This window comes from Adiantum capillus-veneris, chromosome 6, assembly GCF_014529385.1.
Source record: "Adiantum capillus-veneris isolate H3 chromosome 6, ASM1452938v2, whole genome shotgun sequence".
In the NCBI taxonomy this organism is placed as follows: Eukaryota; Viridiplantae; Streptophyta; class Polypodiopsida; order Polypodiales; family Pteridaceae; genus Adiantum; species Adiantum capillus-veneris.
In genome coordinates this window covers 88,574,116-88,595,810 of record NC_140936.1, presented here as the reverse complement: position 1 = coordinate 88,595,810, position 21,695 = coordinate 88,574,116, and positions in this window count along the sequence as shown.

Here is a 21,695-nt window from a genome sequence, read left to right as displayed (position 1 = left end):
AAAAGTGGTGAATCTTGAGACCAAACCACTCAGGCTACTAGCAATAATAGCTTGGACAAGTGGTGGACCTTGAATGTAAACCCCTCATCTACGAAATATCGTGGGTTTAATGTATTTCGATGGAGCCTAGCATCTTGGAGACATGGTGCAGCTTGCTTCTCGTCATGTTTCAATGGAGCCTATCTTGGACAAATGGTGGAGCATCCTTCTCTCCATGTTTCAATGGACCCTAGCTTGGACAAGTGGTGGACCTTTGTTTCTCTCTATGTTTCAATAGAGTTAGCTTGGACAAGTGGTGGACCTTGGAACCAAACCCCATGTAAAACCTATCATGGTCACTCCAAGTGGTAATAAAGAATAACCTTTAAGATGTAGCCTTATAGGTTGGACAAGTGGTGGACCTTAACACGCGCATATTCTTAATATAATGACATAGAGTGGAAAAGTGGTGAATCTTGAGACCAAACCACTCAGGCTACTACCAATAATAGCTTGGACAAGTGTTGGACCTTGAATGTAAACCCCTCATCTACGACAATCGTGGGTTTAATGTTTTTCGATGGAGCCTAGCATCTTGGAGACATGGTGCACCTTGCTTCTCCTCATGTTTCAATGGAGCCTACCTTGGACAAATGGTGGAGCATCCTTCTCTCCATGTTTCAATGGACCCTAGCTTAGACAAGGGGTGGACCTTTGCTTCTCTCTATGTTTCAATAGAGTTAGCTTGGACAAGTGGTGGACCTTGGAACCAAACCCCCATGTAAAACCTATCATGGTCACTCCAAGTAGTAAGAAAGAATAACCTTTAAGATGTAGCCTTATAGGTTGGACAAGTGGTGGACCTTAACACCCACATATTCTTAATAAAAGTGGTGAATCTTGAGACCAAACCACTCAGGCTACTAGCAATAATAGCTTGGACAAGTGGTGGACCTTGAATGTAAACCCCTCATCTACGAAATATCGTGGGTTTAATGTATTTCGATGGAGCCTAGCATCTTGGAGACATGGTGCAGCTTGCTTCTCGTCATGTTTCAATGGAGCCTATCTTGGACAAATGGTGGAGCATCCTTCTCTCCATGTTTCAATGGACCCTAGCTTGGACAAGTGGTGGACCTTTGTTTCTCTCTATGTTTCAATAGAGTTAGCTTGGACAAGTGGTGGACCTTGGAACCAAACCCCCATGTAAAACCTATCATGGTCACTCCAAGTGGTAATAAAGAATAACCTTTAAGATGTAGCCTTATAGGTTGGACAAGTGGTGGACCTTAACACGCGCATTTCTTAATATAATGACATAGAGTGGAAAAGTGGTGAATCTTGAGACCAAACCACTCAGGCTACTACAATAATAGCTTGGACAAGTGTTGGACCTTGAATGTAAACCCCTCATCTACGACATATCGTGGGTTTAATGTTTTTCGATGGAGCCTAGCATCTTGGAGACATGGTGCAGCTTGCTTCTCGTCATGTTTCAATGGAGCCTATCTTGGACAAATGGTGGAGCATCCTTCTCTCCATGTTTCAATGGACCCTAGCTTGGACAAGTGGTGGACCTTTGTTTCTCTCTATGTTTCAATAGAGTTAGCTTGGACAAGTGGTGGACCTTGGAACCAAACCCCCATGTAAAACCTATCATGGTCACTCCAAGTGGTAATAAAGAATAACCTTTAAGATGTAGCCTTATAGGTTGGACAAGTGGTGGACCTTAACACGCGCATATTCTTAATATAATGACATAGAGTGGAAAAGTGGTGAATCTTGAGACCAAACCACTCACGCTACTACCAATAATAGCTTGGACAAGTCGTGGACCTTGAATGTAAACCCCTCATCTACGACATATCGTGGGTTTAATGTTTTTCGATGGAGCCTAGCATCTTGGAGACATGGTGCACCTTGCTTCTCCTCATGTTTCAATGGAGCCTACCTTGGACAAATGGTGGAGCATCCTTCTCTCCATGTTTCAATGGACCCTAGCTTAGACAAGGGGTGGACCTTTGCTTCTCTCTATGTTTCAATAGAGTTAGCTTGGACAAGTGGTGGACCTTGGAACCAAACCCCCATGTAAAACCTATCATGGTCACTCCAAGTAGTAAGAAAGAATAACCTTTAAGATGTAGCCTTATAGGTTGGACAAGTGGTGGACCTTAACACCCACATATTCTTAATAAAAGTGGTGAATCTTGAGACCAAACCACTCAGGCTACTAGCAATAATAGCTTTGGACAAGTGGTGGACCTTGAATGTAAACCCCTCATCGACGAAATATCGTGGGTTTAATTGATTTTGATGGAGCCTAGCATCTTGGAGACATGGTGCAGCTTGCTTCTCGTCATGTTTCAATGGAGCCTAGCATCTTGGAGACATGGTGTAGCTTGCTTCTCGTCATGTTTCAATGGAGCCTATCTTGGACAAATGATGGAGCATGCTTTTCTCCATGTTTCAATGGACTCTAGCTTGGACAAGTGGTGGACCTTTGTTTCTCTCTATGTTTCAATAGACTTAGCTTGGACAAGTGGTGGACCTTGGAACCAAACCCCCATGTAAAACCTATCATGGTCACTCCAAGTGGTAATAAAGAATAACCTTTAGATGCAGCCTTATAGGTTGGACAAGTGGTGGACCTTAACACGCGCATATTCTTAATATAATGACATAGAGTGGAAAAGTGGTGAATCTTGAGACCAAACCACTCAGGCTACTACCAATAATAGCTTGGACAAGTGTGGACCTTGAATGTAAACCCCTCATCTATGACATATCGTGGGTTTAATGTTTTTCGATGGAGCTTAGCATCTTGGAGACATGGTGCACCTTGCTTCTCCTCATGTTTCAATGGAGCCTACCTTGGACAAATGGTGGAGCATCCTTCTCTCCATGTTTCAATGGACCCTAGCTTAGACAAGGGGTGGACCTTTGCTTCTCTCTATGTTTCAATAGAGTTAGCTTGGACAAGTGGTGGACCTTGGAACCAAACCCCCATGTAAAACCTATCATGGTCACTCCAAGTAGTAAGAAAGAATAACCTTTAAGATGTAGCCTTATAGGTTGGACAAGTGGTGGACCTTAACACCCACATATTCTTAATAAAAGTGGTGAATCTTGAGACCAAACCACTCATGCTACTAGCAATAATAGCTTGGACAAGTGGTGGACCTTGAATGTAAACCCCTCATATACGAAATATCGTGGGTTTAATGTATTTCGATGGAGCCTAGCATCTTGGAGACATGGTGCAGCTTGCTTCTCGTCATGTTTCAATGGAGCCTATCTTGGACAAATGGTGGAGCATACTTCTCTCCATGTTTCAATGGACCCTAGCTTGGACAAGTGGTGGACCTTTGTTTCTCTCTATGTTTCAATAGAGTTAGCTTGGACAAGTGGTGGACCTTGGAACCAAACCCCCATGTAAAACCTATCATGGTCACTCCAAGTGGTAATAAAGAATAACCTTTAAGATGTAGCCTTATAGGTTGGACAAGTGGTGGACCTTAACACGCGCATATTCTTAATATAATGACATAGAGTGGAAAAGTGGTGAATCTTGAGACCAAACCACTCAGGCTACTACCAATTATAGCTTGGACAATTGTTGGACCTTGAATGTAAACCCCTCATCTACGACATATCCTGGGTTTAATGTTTTTCGATGGAGCCTAGCATCTTGGAGACATGGTGCAGCTTGCTTCTCGTCATGTTTCAATGGAGCCTATCTTGGACAAATGGTGGAGCATCCTTCTCTCCATGTTTCAATGGACCCTAGCTTGGACAAGTGGTGGACCTTTGTTTCTCTCTATGTTTCAATAGAGTTAGCTTGGACAAGTGGAGGACCTTGGAACCAAACCCCCATGTAAAACCTATCATGGTCACTCCAAGTGGTAATAAAGAATAACCTTTAAGATGCAGCCTTATAGGTTGGACAAGTGGTGGACCTTAACACGCGCATATTCTTAATATAATGACATAGAGTGGAAAAGTGGTGAATCTTGAGACCAAACCACTCACGCTACTACCAATAATAGCTTGGACAAGTCGTGGACCTTGAATGTAAACCCCTCATCTACGACATATCGTGGGTTTAATGCTTTTCGATGGATCCTAGCATCCTGGAGACATGGTGCACCTTGCTTCTCCTCATGTTTCAATGGAGCCTACCTTGGACAAATGGTGGAGCATCCTTCTCTCCATGTTTCAATGGACCTTAGCTTAGACAAGGGGTGGACCTTTGCTTCTCTCTATGTTTCAATAGAGTTAGCTTGCACAAGTGGTGGACCTTGGAACCAAACCCCCATGTAAAACCTATCATGGTCACTCCAAGTAGTAAGAAAGAATAACCTTTAAGATGTAGCTTTATAGGTTGGACAAGTGGTGGACCTTAACACCCACATATTCTTAATAAAAGTGGTGAATCTTGAGACCAAACCACTCAGGCTACTAGCAATAATAGCTTGGACAAGTGATGGACCTTGAATGTAAACCCCTTATCGACGAAATATCGTGGGTTTAATTGATTTCGATGGAGCCTAGCATCTTGGGGACATGGTGCAGCTTGCTTCTCGTCATGTTTCAATGGAGCCTAGCATCTTGGAGACATGGTGCAGCTTGCTTCTCGTCATGTTTCAATGGGGCCTATCTTGGAAAAATGATGGAGCATGCTTCTCTCCATGTTTCAATGGACTCTAGCTTGGACAAGGGGTGGACCTTTGTTTCTCTCTATGTTTCAATAGACTTAGCTTGGACAAGTGGTGGACCTTGGAACCAAACCCCCATGTAAAACCTATCATGGTCACTCCAAGTAGTAAGAAAAAATAACCTTTAAGATGTAGCCTTATAGGTTGGACAAGTGGTGGACCTTAACACCCACATATTCTTAATAAAAGTGGTGAATCTTGAGACCAAACCACTCAGGCTACTTGCAATAATAGCTTGGACAAGTGGTGGACCTTGAATGTAAACCCCTCATCGACGAAATATCGTGGGTTTAATTGATTTCGATGGAGCCTAGCATCTTGGAGACATGGTGCAGCTTGCTTCTCGTCATGTTTCAATGGAGCCTAGCATCTTGGAGACATGGTGCAGCTTGCTTCTCGTCATGTTTCAATGGAGCCTATCTTGGACAAATGATGGAGCATGCTTCTCTCCATGTTTCAATGGACTCTAGCTTGGACAAGTGGTGGACCTTTGTTTCTCTCTATGTTTCAATAGACTTAGCTTGGACAAGTGGTGGACCTTGGAACCAAACCCCCATGTAAAACCTATCATGGTCACTCCAAGTGGTAATAAAGAATAACCTTTAAGATGTAGCCTTATAGGTTGGACAAGTGGTGGACCTTAACACGCGCATATTCTTAATATAATGACATAGAGTGGAAAAGTGGTGAATCTTGAGACCAAACCACTCAGTCTACTACCAATAATAGCTTGGACAAGTGTTGTACCTTGAATGTAAACCCCTCATCTACGACATATCGTGGGTTTAATGTTTTTCGATGGAGCCTAGCATCTTGGAGACATGGTGCACCTTGCTTCTCCTCATGTTTCAATGGAGCCTACCTTGGACAAATGGTGGAGCATCCTTCTCTCCATGTTTCAATGGACCCTAGCTTAGACAAGGGGTGGACCTTTGCTTCTCTCTATGTTTCAATAGAGTTAGCTTGGACAAGTGGTGGACCTTGGAACCAAACCCCCATGTAAAACCTATCATGGTCACTCCAAGTAGTAAGAAAGAATAACCTTTAAGATGTAGCCTTATAGGTTGGACAAGTGGTGGACCTTAACACCCACATATTCTTAATAAAAGTGGTGAATCTTGAGACCAAACCACTCAGGCTACTGGCAATAATAGCTTGGACAAGTGGTGGACCTTGAATGTAAACCCCTCATCTACGAAATATCGTGGGTTTAATGTATTTCGATGGAGCCTAGCATCTTGGAGACATGGTGCAGCTTGCTTCTCGTCATGTTTCAATGGAGCCTATCTTGGACAAATGGTGGAGCATCCTTCTCTCCATGTTTCAATGGACCCTAGCTTGGACAAGTGGTGGACCTTTGTTTCTCTCTATGTTTCGATAGAGTTAGCTTGGACAAGTGGTGGACCTTGGAACCAAAACCCCATGTAAAACCTATCATGGTCACTCCAAGTGGTAATAAAGAATAACCTTTAAGATGTAGCCTTATAGATTGGACAAGTGGTGGACCTTAACACGCGCATATTCTTAATATAATGACATACAGTGGAAAAGTGGTGAATCTTGAGACCAAACCACTCAGGCTACTACCAATAATAGCTTGGACAAGTGTTGTACCTTGAATGTAAACCCCTCATCTACGACAAATCGTGGGTTTAATGTTTTTCGATGGAGCCTAGCATCTTGGAGACATGGTGCACCTTGCTTCTCCTCATGTTTCAATGGAGCCTACCTTGGACAAATGGTGGAGCATCCTTCTCTCCATGTTTCAATGGACCCTAGCTTAGACAAGGGGTGGACCTTTGCTTCTCTCTATGTTTCAATAGAGTTAGCTTGGACAAGTGGTGGACCTTGGAACCAAACCCCCATGTAAAACCTATCATGGTCACTCCAAGTAGTAAGAAAGAATAACCTTTAAGATGTAGCCTTATAGGTTGGACAAGTGGTGGACCTTAACACCCACATATTCTTAATAAAAGTGGTGAATCTTGAGACCAAACCACTCAGGCTACTAGCAATAATAGCTTGGACAAGTGGTGGACCTTGAATGTAAACCCCTCATCTACGAAATATCGTGGGTTTAACGTATTTCGATGGAGCCTAGCATCTTGGACACATGGTGCAGCTTGCTTCTCGTCATGTTTCAATGGAGCCTATCTTGGACAAATGGTGGAGCATCCTTCTCTCCATGTTTCAATGGACCCTAGCTTGGACAAGTGGTGGACCTTTGTTTCTCTCTATGTTTCAATAGAGTTAGCTTGGACAAGTGGTGGACCTTGGAACCAAACCCCCATGTAAAACCTATCATGGTCACTCCAAGTGGTAATAAAGAATAACCTTTAAGATGTAGCCTTATAGGTTGGACAAGTGGTGGACCTTAACACGCGCATTTTCTTAATATAATGACATAGAGTGGAAAAGTGGTGAATCTTGAGACCAAACCACTCAGGCTACTACTAATAATAGCTTGGACAAGTGTTGGACCTTGAATGTAAACCCCTCATCTACGACATATCGTGGGTTTAATGTTTTTCGATGGAGCCTAGCATCTTGGAGACATGGTGCAGCTTGCTTCTCGTCATGTTTCAATGGAGCCTATCTTGGACAAATGGTGGAGCATCCTTCTCTCCATGTTTCAATGGACCCTAGCTTGGACAAGTGGTGGACCTTTGTTTCTCTCTATGTTTCAATAGAGCTAGCTTGGACAAGTGGAGGACCTTGGAGCCAAACCCCCATGTAAAACCTATCATGGTCACTCCAAGTGGTAATAAAGAATAACCTTTAAGATGCAGCCTTATAGGTTGGACAAGTGGTGGACCTTAACACGCGCATATTCTTAATATAATGACATAGAGTGGAAAAGTGGTGAATCTTGAGACCAAACCACTCACGCTACTACCAATAATAGCTTGGACAAGTCGTGGACCTTGAATGTAAACCCCTCATCTACGACATATCGTGGGTTTAATGTTTTTCGATGGAGCCTAGCATCTTGGAGACATGGTGCACCTTGCTTCTCCTCATGTTTCAATGGAGCCTACCTTGGACAAATGGTGGAGCATCCTTCTCTCCATGTTTCAATGGACCTTAGCTTAGACAAGGGGTGGACCTTTGCTTCTCTCTATGTTTCAATAGAGTTAGCTTGGACAAGTGGTGGACCTTGGAACCAAACCCCCATGTAAAACCTATCATGGTCACTCCAAGTAGTAAGAAAGAATAACCTTTAAGATGTAGCTTTATAGGTTGGACAAGTGGTGGACCTTAACTCCCACATATTCTTAATAAAAGTGGTGAATCTTGAGACCAAACCACTAAGGCTACTAGCAATAATAGCTTTGACAAGTGGTGGACCTTGAATGTAAACCCCTCATCGACGAAATATCGTGGGTTTTTGATTTTGATGGAGCCTAGCATCTTGGAGACATGGTGCAGCTTGCTTCTCGTCATGTTTCAATGGAGCCTAGCATCTTGGACACATGGTGTAGCTTGCTTCTCGTCATGTTTCAATGGAGCCTATCTTGGACAAATGATGGAGCATGCTTCTCTCCATGTTTCAATGGACTCTAGCTTGGACAAGTGGTGGACCTTTGTTTCTCTCTATGTTTCAATAGACTTAGCTTGGACAAGTGGTGGACCTTGGAACCAAACCCCCATGTAAAACCTATCATGGTCACTCCAAGTGGTAATAAAGAATAACCTTTAGGATGCAGCCTTATAGGTTGGACAAGTGGTGGACCTTAACACGCGCATATTCTTAATATAATGACATAGAGTGGAAAAGTGGTGAATCTTGAGACCAAACCACTCAGGCTACTACCAATAATAGCTTGGACAAGTGTGGACCTTGAATGTAAACCCCTCATCTATGACATATCGTGGGTTTAATGTTTTTCGATGGAGCTTAGCATCTTGGAGACATGGTGCACCTTGCTTCTCCTCATGTTTCAATGGAGCCTACCTTGGACAAATGGTGGAGCATCCTTCTCTCCATGTTTCAATGGACCCTAGCTTAGACAAGGGGTGGACCTTTGCTTCTCTCTATGTTTCAATAGAGTTAGCTTGGACAAGTGGTGGACCTTGGAACCAAACCCCCATGTAAAACCTATCATGGTCACTCCAAGTAGTAAGAAAGAATAACCTTTAAGATGTAGCTTTATAGGTTGGACAAGTGGTGGACCTTAACACCCACATATTCTTAATAAAAGTGGTGAATCTTGAGACCAAACCACTAAGGCTACTAGCAATAATAGCTTTGACAAGTGGTGGACCTTGAATGTAAACCCCTCATCGACGAAATATCGTGGGTTTAATTGATTTTGATGGAGCCTAGCATCTTGGAGACATGGTGCAGCTTGCTTCTCGTCATGTTTCAATGGAGCCTAGCATCTTGGACACATGGTGTAGCTTGCTTCTCGTCATGTTTCAATGGAGCCTATCTTGGACAAATGATGGAGCATGCTTCTCTCCATGTTTCAATGGACTCTAGCTTGGACAAGTGGTGGACCTTTGTTTCTCTCTATGTTTCAATAGACTTAGCTTGGACAAGTGGTGGACCTTGGAACCAAACCCCCATGTAAAACCTATCATGGTCACTCCAAGTGGTAATAAAGAATAACCTTTAGGATGCAGCCTTATAGGTTGGACAAGTGGTGGACCTTAACACGCGCATATTCTTAATATAATGACATAGAGTGGAAAAGTGGTGAATCTTGAGACCAAACCACTCAGGCTACTACCAATAATAGCTTGGACAAGTGTGGACCTTGAATGTAAACCCCTCATCTATGACATATCGTGGGTTTAATGTTTTTCGATGGAGCTTAGCATCTTGGAGACATGGTGCACCTTGCTTCTCCTCATGTTTCAATGGAGCCTACCTTGGACAAATGGTGGAGCATCCTTCTCTCCATGTTTCAATGGACCCTAGCTTAGACAAGGGGTGGACCTTTGCTTCTCTCTATGTTTCAATAGAGTTAGCTTGGACAAGTGGTGGACCTTGGAACCAAACCCCCATGTAAAACCTATCATGGTCACTCCAAGTAGTAAGAAAGAATAACCTTTAAGATGTAGCCTTATAGGTTGGACAAGTGGTGGACCTTAACACCCACATATTCTTAATAAAAGTGGTGAATCTTGAGACCAAACCACTCATGCTACTAGCAATAATAACTTGGACAAGTGGTGGACCTTGAATGTAAACCCCTCATATACGAAATATCGTGGGTTTAATGTATTTCGATGGAGCCTAGCATCTTGGAGACATGGTGCAGCTTGCTTCTCGTCATGTTTCAATGGAGCCTATCTTGGACAAATGGTGGAGCATACTTCTCTCCATGTTTCAATGGACCCTAGCTTGGACAAGTGGTGGACCTTTGTTTCTCTCTATGTTTCAATAGAGTTAGCTTGGACAAGTGGTGGTCCTTGGAACCAAACCCCCATGTAAAACCTATCATGGTCACTCCAAGTGGTAATAAAGAATAACCTTTAAGATGTAGCCTTATAGGTTGGACAAGTGGTGGACCTTAACACGCGCATATTCTTAATATAATGACATAGAGTGGAAAAGTGGTGAATCTTGAGACCAAACCACTCAGGCTACTACCAATAATAGCTTGGACAATTGTTGGACCTTGAATGTAAACCCCTCATCTACGACATATCCTGGGTTTAATGTTTTTCGATGGAGCCTAGCATCTTGGAGACATGGTGCAGCTTGCTTCTCGTCATGTTTCAATGGAGCCTATCTTGGACAAATGGTGGAGCATCCTTCTCTCCATGTTTCAATGGACCCTAGCTTGGACAAGTGGTGGACCTTTGTTTCTCTCTATGTTTCAATAGAGTTAGCTTGGACAAGTGGAGGACCTTGGAACCAAACCCCCATGTAAAACCTATCATGGTCACTCCAAGTGGTAATAAAGAATAACCTTTAAGATGCAGCCTTATAGGTTGGACAAGTGGTGGACCTTAACACGCGCATATTCTTAATATAATGACATAGAGTGGAAAAGTGGTGAATCTTGAGACCAAACCACTCACGCTACTACCAATAATAGCTTGGACAAGTCGTGGACCTTGAATGTAAACCCCTCATCTACGACATATCGTGGGTTTAATGCTTTTCGATGGAGCCTAGCATCTTGGAGACATGGTGCACCTTGCTTCTCCTCATGTTTCAATGGAGCCTACCTTGGACAAATGGTGGAGCATCCTTCTCTCCATGTTTCAATGGACCTTAGCTTAGACAAGGGGTGGACCTTTGCTTCTCTCTATGTTTCAATAGAGTTAGCTTGCACAAGTGGTGGACCTTGGAACCAAACCCCCATGTAAAACCTATCATGGTCACTCCAAGTAGTAAGAAAGAATAACCTTTAAGATGTAGCTTTATAGGTTGGACAAGTGGTGGACCTTAACACCCACATATTCTTAATAAAAGTGGTGAATCTTGAGACCAAACCACTCAGGCTACTAGCAATAATAGCTTGGACAAGTGGTGGACCTTGAATGTAAACCCCTCATCGACGAAATATCGTGGGTTTAATTGATTTCGATGGAGCCTAGCATCTTGGAGACATGGTGCAGCTTGCTTCTCGTCATGTTTCAATGGAGCCTAGCATCTTGGAGACATGGTGCAGCTTGCTTCTCGTCATGTTTCAATGGGGCCTATCTTGGAAAAATGATGGAGCATGCTTCTCTCCATGTTTCAATGGACTCTAGCTTGGACAAGGGGTGGACCTTTGTTTGTCTCTATGTTTCAATAGACTTAGCTTGGACAAGTGGTGGACCTTGGAACCAAACCCCCATGTAAAATCTATCATGGTCACTCCAAGTGGTAATAAAGAATAACCTTTAGGATGCAGCCTTATAGGTTGGACAAGTGGTGGACCTTAACACGCGCATATTCTTAATATAATGACATAGAGTGGAAAAGTGGTGAATCTTGAGACCAAACCACTCAGGCTACTACCAATAATAGCTTGGACAAGTGTGGACCTTGAATGTAAACCCCTCATCTATGACATATCGTGGGTTTAATGTTTTTCGATGGAGCCTAGCATCTTGGAGACATGGTGCACCTTGCTTCTCCTCATGTTTCAATGGAGCCTACCTTGGACAAATGGTGGAGCATCCTTCTCTCCATGTTTCAATGGACCCTAGCTTAGACAAGGGGTGGACCTTTGCTTCTCTCTATGTTTCAATAGAGTTAGCTTGGACAAGTGGTGGACCTTGGAACCAAACCCCCATGTAAAACCTATCATGGTCACTCCAAGTAGTAAGAAAGAATAACCTTTAAGATGTAGCCTTATAGGTTGGACAAGTGGTGGACCTTAACACCCACATATTCTTAATAAAAGTGGTGAATCTTGAGACCAAACCACTCAGGCTACTAGCAATAATAGCTTGGACAAGTGGTGGACCTTGAATGTAAACCCCTCATCTACGAAATATCGTGGGTTTAATGTATTTCGATGGAGCCTAGCATCTTGGAGACATGGTGCAGCTTGCTTCTCGTCATGTTTCAATGGAGCCTATCTTGGACAAATGGTGGAGCATCCTTCTCTCCATGTTTCAATGGACCCTAGCTTGGACAAGTGGTGGACCTTTGTTTCTCTGTATGTTTCAATAGAGTTAGCTTGGACAAGTGGTGGACCTTGGAACCAAACCCCCATGTAAAACCTATCATGGTCACTCCAAGTGGTAATAAAGAATAACCTTTAAGATGTAGCCTTATAGGTTGGACAAGTGGTGGACCTTAACACGCGCATATTCTTAATATAATGACATAGAGTGGAAAAGTGGTGAATCTTGAGACCAAACCACTCAGGCTACTACCAATAATAGCTTGGACAATTGTTGGACCTTGAATGTAAACCCCTCATCTACGACATATCGTGGGTTTAATGTTTTTCGATGGAGCCTAGCATCTTGGAGACATGGTGCAGCTTGCTTCTCGTCATGTTTCAATGGGGCCTATCTTGGACAAATGATGGAGCATGCTTCTCTCCATGTTTCAATGGACTCTAGCTTGGACAAGTGGTGGACCTTTGTTTGTCTCTATGTTTCAATAGACTTAGCTTGGACAAGTGGTGGACCTTGGAACCAAACCCCCATGTAAAACCTATCATGGTCACTCCAAGTGGTAATAAAGAATAACCTTTAGGATGCAGCCTTATAGGTTGGACAAGTGGTGGACCTTAACACGCGCATATTCTTAATATAATGACATAGAGTGGAAAAGTGGTGAATCTTGAGACCAAACCACTCAGGCTACTACCAATAATAGCTTGGAGGGGTGTGGACCGTGAATGTAAACCCCTCATCTATGACATATCGTGGGTTTAATGTTTTTCGATGGAGCCTAGCATCTTGGAGACATGGTGTACCTTGCTTCTCCTCATGTTTCAATGGAGCCTACCTTGGACAAATGGTGGAGCATCCTTCTCTCCATGTTTCAATGGACCCTAGCTTAGACAAGGGGTGGACCTTTGCTTCTCTCTATGTTTCAATAGAGTTAGCTTGGACAAGTGGTGGACCTTGGAACCAAACCCCCATGTAAAACCTATCATGGTCACTCCAAGTAGTAAGAAAAAATAACCTTTAAGATGTAGCCTTATAGGTTGGACAAGTGGTGGACCTTAAAACCCACATATTCTTAATAAAAGTGGTGAATCTTGAGACCAAACCACTCAGGCTACTTGCAACAATAGCTTGGACAAGTGGTGGACCTTGAATGTAAACCCCTCATCTACGAAATATCGTGGGTTTAATGTATTTCGATGGAGCCTAGCATCTTGGAGACATGGTGCAGCTTGCTTCTCGTCATGTTTCAATGGAGCCTATCTTGGACAAATGGTGGAGCATCCTTCTCTCCATGTTTCAATGGACCCTAGCTTGGACAAGTGGTGGACCTTTGTTTCTCTGTATGTTTCAATAGAGTTAGCTTGGACAAGTGGTGGACCTTGGAACCAAACCCCCATGTAAAACCTATCATGGTCACTCCAAGTGGTAATAAAGAATAACCTTTAAGATGTAGCCTTATAGGTTGGACAAGTGGTGGACCTTAACACGCGCATATTCTTAATATAATGACATAGAGTGGAAAAGTGTTGAATCTTGAGACCAAACCACTCAGGCTACTACCAATAATAGCTTGGACAATTGTTGGACCTTGAATGTAAACCCCTCATCTACGACATATCGTGGGTTTAATGTTTTTCGATGGAGCCTAGCATCTTGGAGACATGGTGCAGCTTGCTTCTCGTCATGTTTCAATGGAACCTATCTTGGACAAATGGTGGAGCATCCTTCTCTCCATGTTTCAATGGACCCTAGCTTGGACAAGTGGTGGACCTTTGTTTCTCTCTATGTTTCAATAGAGTTAGCTTGGACAAGTGGAGGACCTTGGAACCAAACCCCCATGTAAAACCTATCATGGTCACTCCAAGTGGTAATAAAGAATAACCTTTAAGATGCAGCCTTATAGGTTGGACAAGTGGTGGACCTTAACACGCGCATATTCTTAATATAATGACATAGAGTGGAAAAGTGGTGAATCTTGAGACCAAACCACTCAGGCTACTACCAATAATAGCTTGGACAAGTCGTGGACCTTGAATGTAAACCCCTCATCTACGACATATTGTGGGTTTAATGTTTTTCGATGGAGCCTAGCATCTTGGAGACATGGTGCACCTTGCTTCTCCTCATGTTTCAATGGAGCCTACCTTGGACAAATGGTGGAGCATCCTTCTCTCCATGTTTCAATGGACCTTAGCTTAGACAAGGGGTGGACCTTTGCTTCTCTCTATGTTTCAATAGAGTTAGCTTGGACAAGTGGTGGACCTTGGAACCAAACCCCCATGTAAAACCTATCATGGTCACTCCAAGTAGTAAGAAAGAATAACCTTTAAAATGTAGCTTTATAGGTTGGACAAGTGGTGGACCTTAACACCCACATATTCTTAATAAAAGTGGTGAATCTTGAGACCAAACCACTCAGGCTACTAGCAATAATAGCTTGGACAAGTGGTGGACCTTGAATGTAAACCCCTCATCGACGAAATATCGTGGGTTTAATTGATTTCGATGGAGCCTAGCATCTTGGAGACATGGTGCAGCTTGCTGCTCGTCATGTTTCAATGGAGCCTAGCATCTTGGAGACATGGTGCAGCTTGCTTCTCGTCATGTTTCAATGGAGCCTATCTTGGACAAATGATGGAGCATGCTTCTCTCCATGTTTCAATGGACTCTAGCTTGGACAAGTGGTGGACCTTTGTTTCTCTCTATGTTTCAATAGACTTAGCTTGGACAAGTGGTGGACCTTGGAACCAAACCCCCATGTAAAACCTATCATGGTCACTCGAAGTGATAATAAAGAATAACCTTTAGGATGCAGCCTTATAGGTTGGACAAGTGGTGGACCTTAACACGCGCATATTCTTAATATAATGACATAGAGTGGAAAAGTGGTGAATCTTGAGACCAAACCACTCAGGCTACTACCAATAATAGCTTGGACAAGTGTGGACCTTGAATGTAAACCCCTCATCTATGACATATCATGGGTTTAATGTTTTTCGATGGAGCCTAGCATCTTGGAGACATGGTGCACCTTGCTTCTCCTCATGTTTCAATGGAGCCTACCTTGGACAAATGGTGGAGCATCCTTCTCTCCATGTTTCAATGGACCCTAGCTTAGACAAGGGGTGGACCTTTGCTTCTCTCTATGTTTCAATAGAGTTAGCTTGGACAAGTGGTGGACCTTGGAACCAAACCGCCATGTAAAACCTATCATGTTCACTCCAAGTAGTAAGAAAGAATAACCTTTAAGATGTAGCCTTATAGGTTGGACAAGTGGTGGAACTTAACACCGACATATTCTTAATAAAAGTGGTGAATCTTGATACCAAACCACTCAAGCTACTACCAATAATAGCTTGGACAAGTGGTGGACCTTGAATGTAAACCCCTCATCTACGAAATATCGTGGGTTTAATGTATTTCGATGGAGCCTAGCATCTTGGAGACATGGTGCAGCTTGCTTCTCGTCATGTTTCAATGGAGCCTATCTTGGACAAATGGTGGAGCATACTTCTCTCCATGTTAATGGACCCTAGCTTGGACAAGTGGTGGACCTTTGTTTCTCTGTATGTTTCAATAGAGTTAGCTTGGACAAGTGGTGGACCTTGGAACCAAACCCCCATGTAAAACCTATCATGGTCACTCCAAGTGGTAATAAAGAATAACCTTTAAGATGTAGCCTTATAGGTTGGACAAGTGGTGGACCTTAACACGCGCATATTCTTAATATAATGACATAGAGTGGAAAAGTGGTGAATCTTGAGACCAAACCACTCAGGCTACTACCAATAATAGCTTGGACAAGTGTTGGACCTTGAATGTAAATCCCTCATCTACGACATATCGTGGGTTTAATGTTTTTCGATGTAGCTTAGCATCTTGCAGACATGGTGCACCTTGCTTCTCGTCATGTTTCAATGGAGCCTACCTTGGACAAATGGTGGAGCATCCTTCTCTCCATGTTTCAATGGACCCTAGCTTGGACAAGTGGTGGACCTTTGTTTGTCTCTATGTTTCAATAGACTTAGGTTGGACAAGTGGTGGACCTTGGAACCAAACCCCCATGTAAAACCTATCATGGTCACTCCAAGTAGTAAGAAAGAATAACCTTTAAGATGTAGCCTTATAGGTTGGACAAGTGGTGGACCTGAACACCCACATATTCTTAATAAAAGTGGTGAATCTTGAGACCAAACCACTCAGGCTACTAGCAATAATAGCTAGGGATAACCATTATGATATAGTCTTATAAGTTGGACAAGTGGTGGACCTTAACACCCAAATATTCTTAATATAATGACAGAGAGTGGAAAAGTGGTGAATCTTGAGAGCAAACCACTCATGCTACTAGCGATAATAGGTTGGACAAATTGTTGATCTTGAATGTAAACTCCCCATGTGCAAAATAACGTGGGTTTAAGGTATTTCGATGGAGGCTAGCATCTTGGAGACATGGTGCAGCTTGCTTCTCTTCATGTTTCAATGGAGTCTATCTTGGACAAATGGTGGAGCATCCTTCTCTCCATGTTTCAATAGACCCTAGCTTAAACAAGTGGTGGACCTTTGCTTCTCTCTATGTTTCAATAGAGTTAGCTTGGACAAGTGGTGGACCTTGGAACCAAACCCCCATGTAAAACCTTTCATGGTCACTCCAAGTGGTCAGAAAGAATAACCATTAAGATATAGTCTTATAGGTTGGACAAGTGGTCGACCTTAACACCCAGATCTTCTTAACGTAATGACATAGAGTGGAAAAGTGGTGAATCTTGAGACCAAACCCCTCATGCTACTAGCGTTAATAGGTTGGACAACTGGTGGACCTTGAATGTAAACCTTCCATGTTTCAAGGTGGACCTTGCTTTTATGTTTCAATGGAGCATATTTTGGACAGGTGGTAGACCTTGTTTCTCTCCATGCTTCAATGGAGAGAAACTTTAGCTTGGACAAGTGGTGGACCTTGTTTTTATGTTTTAAAGGAGCATATTTCGGACAAGTGGTAGACATTGTTTCTCTCCATGGTTCAATGGAACCCACCTTAGACAAGTGAAGTACCTTGAAACCAAACCCCCATAATACAACCTACTAAATAGGTTGGAAAATTGGTGGGATATGAAACCATCCATGATAGAGCATAGTATAGGTGAAAACGTAGTGGTCCTTATATCAATTACCCATGCATAGCTTGGACAAGTGGTGGACCTTGATTCTCTCTATGTTTCAATGGATCCTATCTTGGACTAGAGATATATCTTACTTAGTTCCATGCTTCAATGGATTGTAGCTTGGATAAGGAGTGGAACTTCAAACAAAACTCCACAGCATAGCATATATTAACAATTCATGGGTTTTATAGAGATTGTCTTGCCTATTTTGGAGAGTTGGTACACCTTTATTCTCCATTCTTCAATGGATCTGAGGTTGGACAAGCGGAGCTGGAGAAGTGGTCAACCTTAAAATGAAACCTCCCATGCTACAACCCATCATAGATCGTATATGTAGTGGACCTTGAAACTCTTTTATGTCCCTAGCTTAGAGAAGCATTGCACTCTTGATTATCTCCATACATGAAGGCAAGGTTGGACAAGTGGTGGACCTTCAAACCAGAATCTCTATGCAATAATAGGCAAGTGGTGGAGCTTGTTTTCTCCATGTTCCAATGGAGCCTAGCTTAGACAAACAATGGAGCTTGCTTCTCTCCATGTTTCAATGGATCCTAGCTTAGAAAAGTGGTGGAGCTTTGCTTCTCTCCATGTTCCAATGGACCATAGCTTAGACAAGTGGTAGACCTTGAAAAACACCCCCCGTATACAACATATTATGGGGTTTTCATGTTTCAATGGCTCCTAGCTTGGACAAATGGTAGAGCTTGCTTCTCTTTATGTTTCAATGGATCCAATCTTAGCCAAGGGGTGGACCTTGAAACAAGAATCCCCCCCCCCCCCCCATGTACAACGTATTATGGGTTTTGAAAGCACTGGGAGAAAATAATAGCTTTGATAAGTGGTGGACCTTTCTTCTCTCCATGCTTCAATGGAGACGAGGTTGGACACATGTTGGAGAGAAGATGGTTGCCCATGAAATAAGACCATGCATGCTATAATCAATCATATGTTGTACACATGGTGGACCTTGCAATTGTTTTATATGCCTAACTTGGACAAGTGGAGGACCCTTGATTACCTCCAGATATCAACAACAAGCCAAGTTTGGACAAGTGTAGTACCACCAAACAAGAATCTATATGCTACAATAGAGTATAGGTAGGACACGCGATGAACCTTGATATCAAACCATCCATGCTACTAGAGATGATAGGTTTCACATGTGGTGGAACCTTGTATCAATGTTCTATGTGTAGTTTTTGACTAGTGATAGACCTTGAAACTAATCCCTCTAGGCTACAAGAAAAAAGAGATGGATGAAGAGGCTAGACTACTTTTGTTGCATCAATGCATCCCATGTTACCACATATACTATAGGGTTCTTGGATAAGTGTTGGATCTTGTGTCAATGCTCCATGTCTAGCTTGGACAAGTGGTGGACCTTGGTTCTCTCTATGCTTCAAATGGGCAATAGATTGGAGACACAGTGGCCTTTTTTTTCCAATGATTTTATTTTTTGGAAACCTTGGAGGCACCATGTAAGAGACACTCTAAGTCTTCCATACAATGGACCTATTGGACTATAAAATAATGATATCTTTCTTTGATATTGTCATTATTTTATGCATAATATTTTCTTCTTTTTGCAGACACAAAGGAGTTAAGTGATATAAAAACTAGATGTATTTCACACTATGATTGGCATGAAGATCCTTTTGGGACACCAACTTTTCCTATTCCCAAAGATGTAATTTTCCATATTAACGGTGTGGATTTTGAAGTGCGACTTTCATGTATTGAAGGAGCTGATTATGGGCTATTTGTGCATACTACCCTCGAAAGTGGTTTGACTATTCTAAACTATGGAGGGCATAAGTATAGATTTCAAGACTGGAAAAAGATATGCAAAATATTTCCAAGAGCTTATAAATATTCTCTTCTAAAGGATCCAAACATAGAAGAAGAGGAAGATCAATCATACATTATTGGTTGTGTAGAAGAAGGAAATGTGTCGGGCTATATAAATAGTTCTCACACTACAAATGTCTGTCCCAACGTACGCTATACATTTGATCCAAATTTGTCACCTTGGCATAAATGCACCTCTTCACACATCAAGTAAGAAGAATATGGCCATGTATGCATTGAGACTATTTGTCAAGTTGAAGCAGGAGAAGAGTTGTTTGCTGACTATAACTTTACTTGACATTGTAAAGTATTGTACATGGATGGAAATCTCAAGTACATGCATCATTTTCATTTTTCATGGATGAAATCTCAAGTGAATATAACATTTGATTATTGTTTAGTTTATGCTCAACGAGAATCTAGAGTGCTCTTATGCTTTGTGTGTTGTCTAACATATTTGACTACCTTGGCCATAGAATCTTGATTCTACTCTAGATTTGTGATAAATCTTACCAAAATTTAATCAATGTCTAGGTTGGACAAGTGGTGGGGCTTCAAACATTACTGTCTTAAACAAGTGGAGTTATCTTACTTGAATAAGTGGTGGCCTTTGAATCCAAATCTAAGCCAAATCTCTAATTATTTTCTTGTAGTCTAGGTTGGACATTTGGTGGACCTTGTATCCATGTTTCCTCAACAAGGGTGGCTTTTAGTTTTCGCTTTAAGTACTCATCTTTAATAAAGTGTAGGATGGAAAATGTTGAGTTAGTAGATTGTATTTTAGACAAGTGGTGTTTGGTGTATGAATGCTGAAAATGGTTGCAAGGATTCTAACAACGACTTTACCTTAAATAAATTTCTTACTAGGAGTTCTACATATAAATATGGTGAATAAAATTCTAGTGGTTTTGAGATACCATTTGTGTGTGTGTTTTCTTAGATTCACAAACTGGGATGGATAATGCTCCTATGGTTCAGTCAACAACTATAGAATCCATAGATTCTATGGTTTCTAAAGTGCCCAAGATGGATGATATTTCTATACTAGAGTCTAGTGTTGTGCAACTTGAGCAAGCTTCCAATAATGAGAACCAAGAAATCGATGCTTCAAAAATGCAACATACATCAAAAGAGACTGAAAAGTCCACTCACGAGCTATTGCCAATTGGTACTACGTCATGTAGCGTAGATGTTGAGAAATCCATGCTTACAATTATATTGGATTTAAATGGTCTATTGTTGAAACGTTCCCCTCAACCATCCTCACACCACAACTCAGTGCAAATGGATTCAAAAAGATATATTATACTCAGGCCAGGTTGCATCCAATTCTTGAAGACTATTTTACAAAGGTTTAATGTTGCAATTTGGTCGACAGCTACTAGGAATAATGTGTATCAAATCCTTGAAGCACTAAACAACTTAGCTGAGGATACATTGCCTTTCTTTGCAATTTGGTCGCAAGATGTTTGCTACACCGCTCAAACTCAAAAATTGTTTAGACCCGACAATCCAAACGTTGAGGCAATGTTCAAGCCTCTAGCCAAAATTGCCATGGGGTTTAAATGTGATCCACAAAGAACAGTGCTTATTGATGACTCTCCTTACAAGGGATGTATTTCACCAGCAAACAATTGCATTTTTCCACCACAATTTGATGCTGAGAAGATGGTTGACAATATGCTCTTGGAGGAGCTACTGCCATACTTGATTCAGCTTGATGAGAGAAGGGATGTGCGTGATTTAATTGCTTCTAATCGTTATGGACAACCTATAGTGACAAATGATAGTGAATACAAACAAATCATGGAGTATTGGAAGCAGAAAAATGATGTTTGGTCAGCTAAGGTGTTCTTTACAAGAAGAATACCACCTGCAAAAGGTGACAGAGATGAAAATATCATTGAAGATGCAAGTGACACAAGCCACCGCAATGAAATGAGAAGAGCCCAAATACAAGAGATCTTGGCAAAGGAGCGTACACCCATTGAAAGCATGAAGGCGTCACAATTGACCACTTTAGCTAGGCAATTGGGTTGTAACACAAAAGGAGTTTTGAAGGCAACCACAGCAAAGGCTTATATAAATAAGGTGAAAGCTGAGAACAATCTTCTAAGGCTGGATAGAAAGCAACCCTAAGGTACTAGTGACATGTCATATATTCTTGATACACATGCTTGAACACTCATGTGCATGGTATCTAACAAATCTTTCTTTTTATTCCTTCTTGCAGGATCTTACAAAGGATACTACTAGATGGAGCTCAATCAATAGAGATTTTGATATTTTTGCTCAAAATAATGAAGCAGTCACCTACATTTTTTGTTTATCAATTTCTTGAGAGACTTTATTTTAGTTTGTAATCATCAAATGAAATGAAAAGTATCCTTCTTATTAAGATTGTTGATCTTTTTCT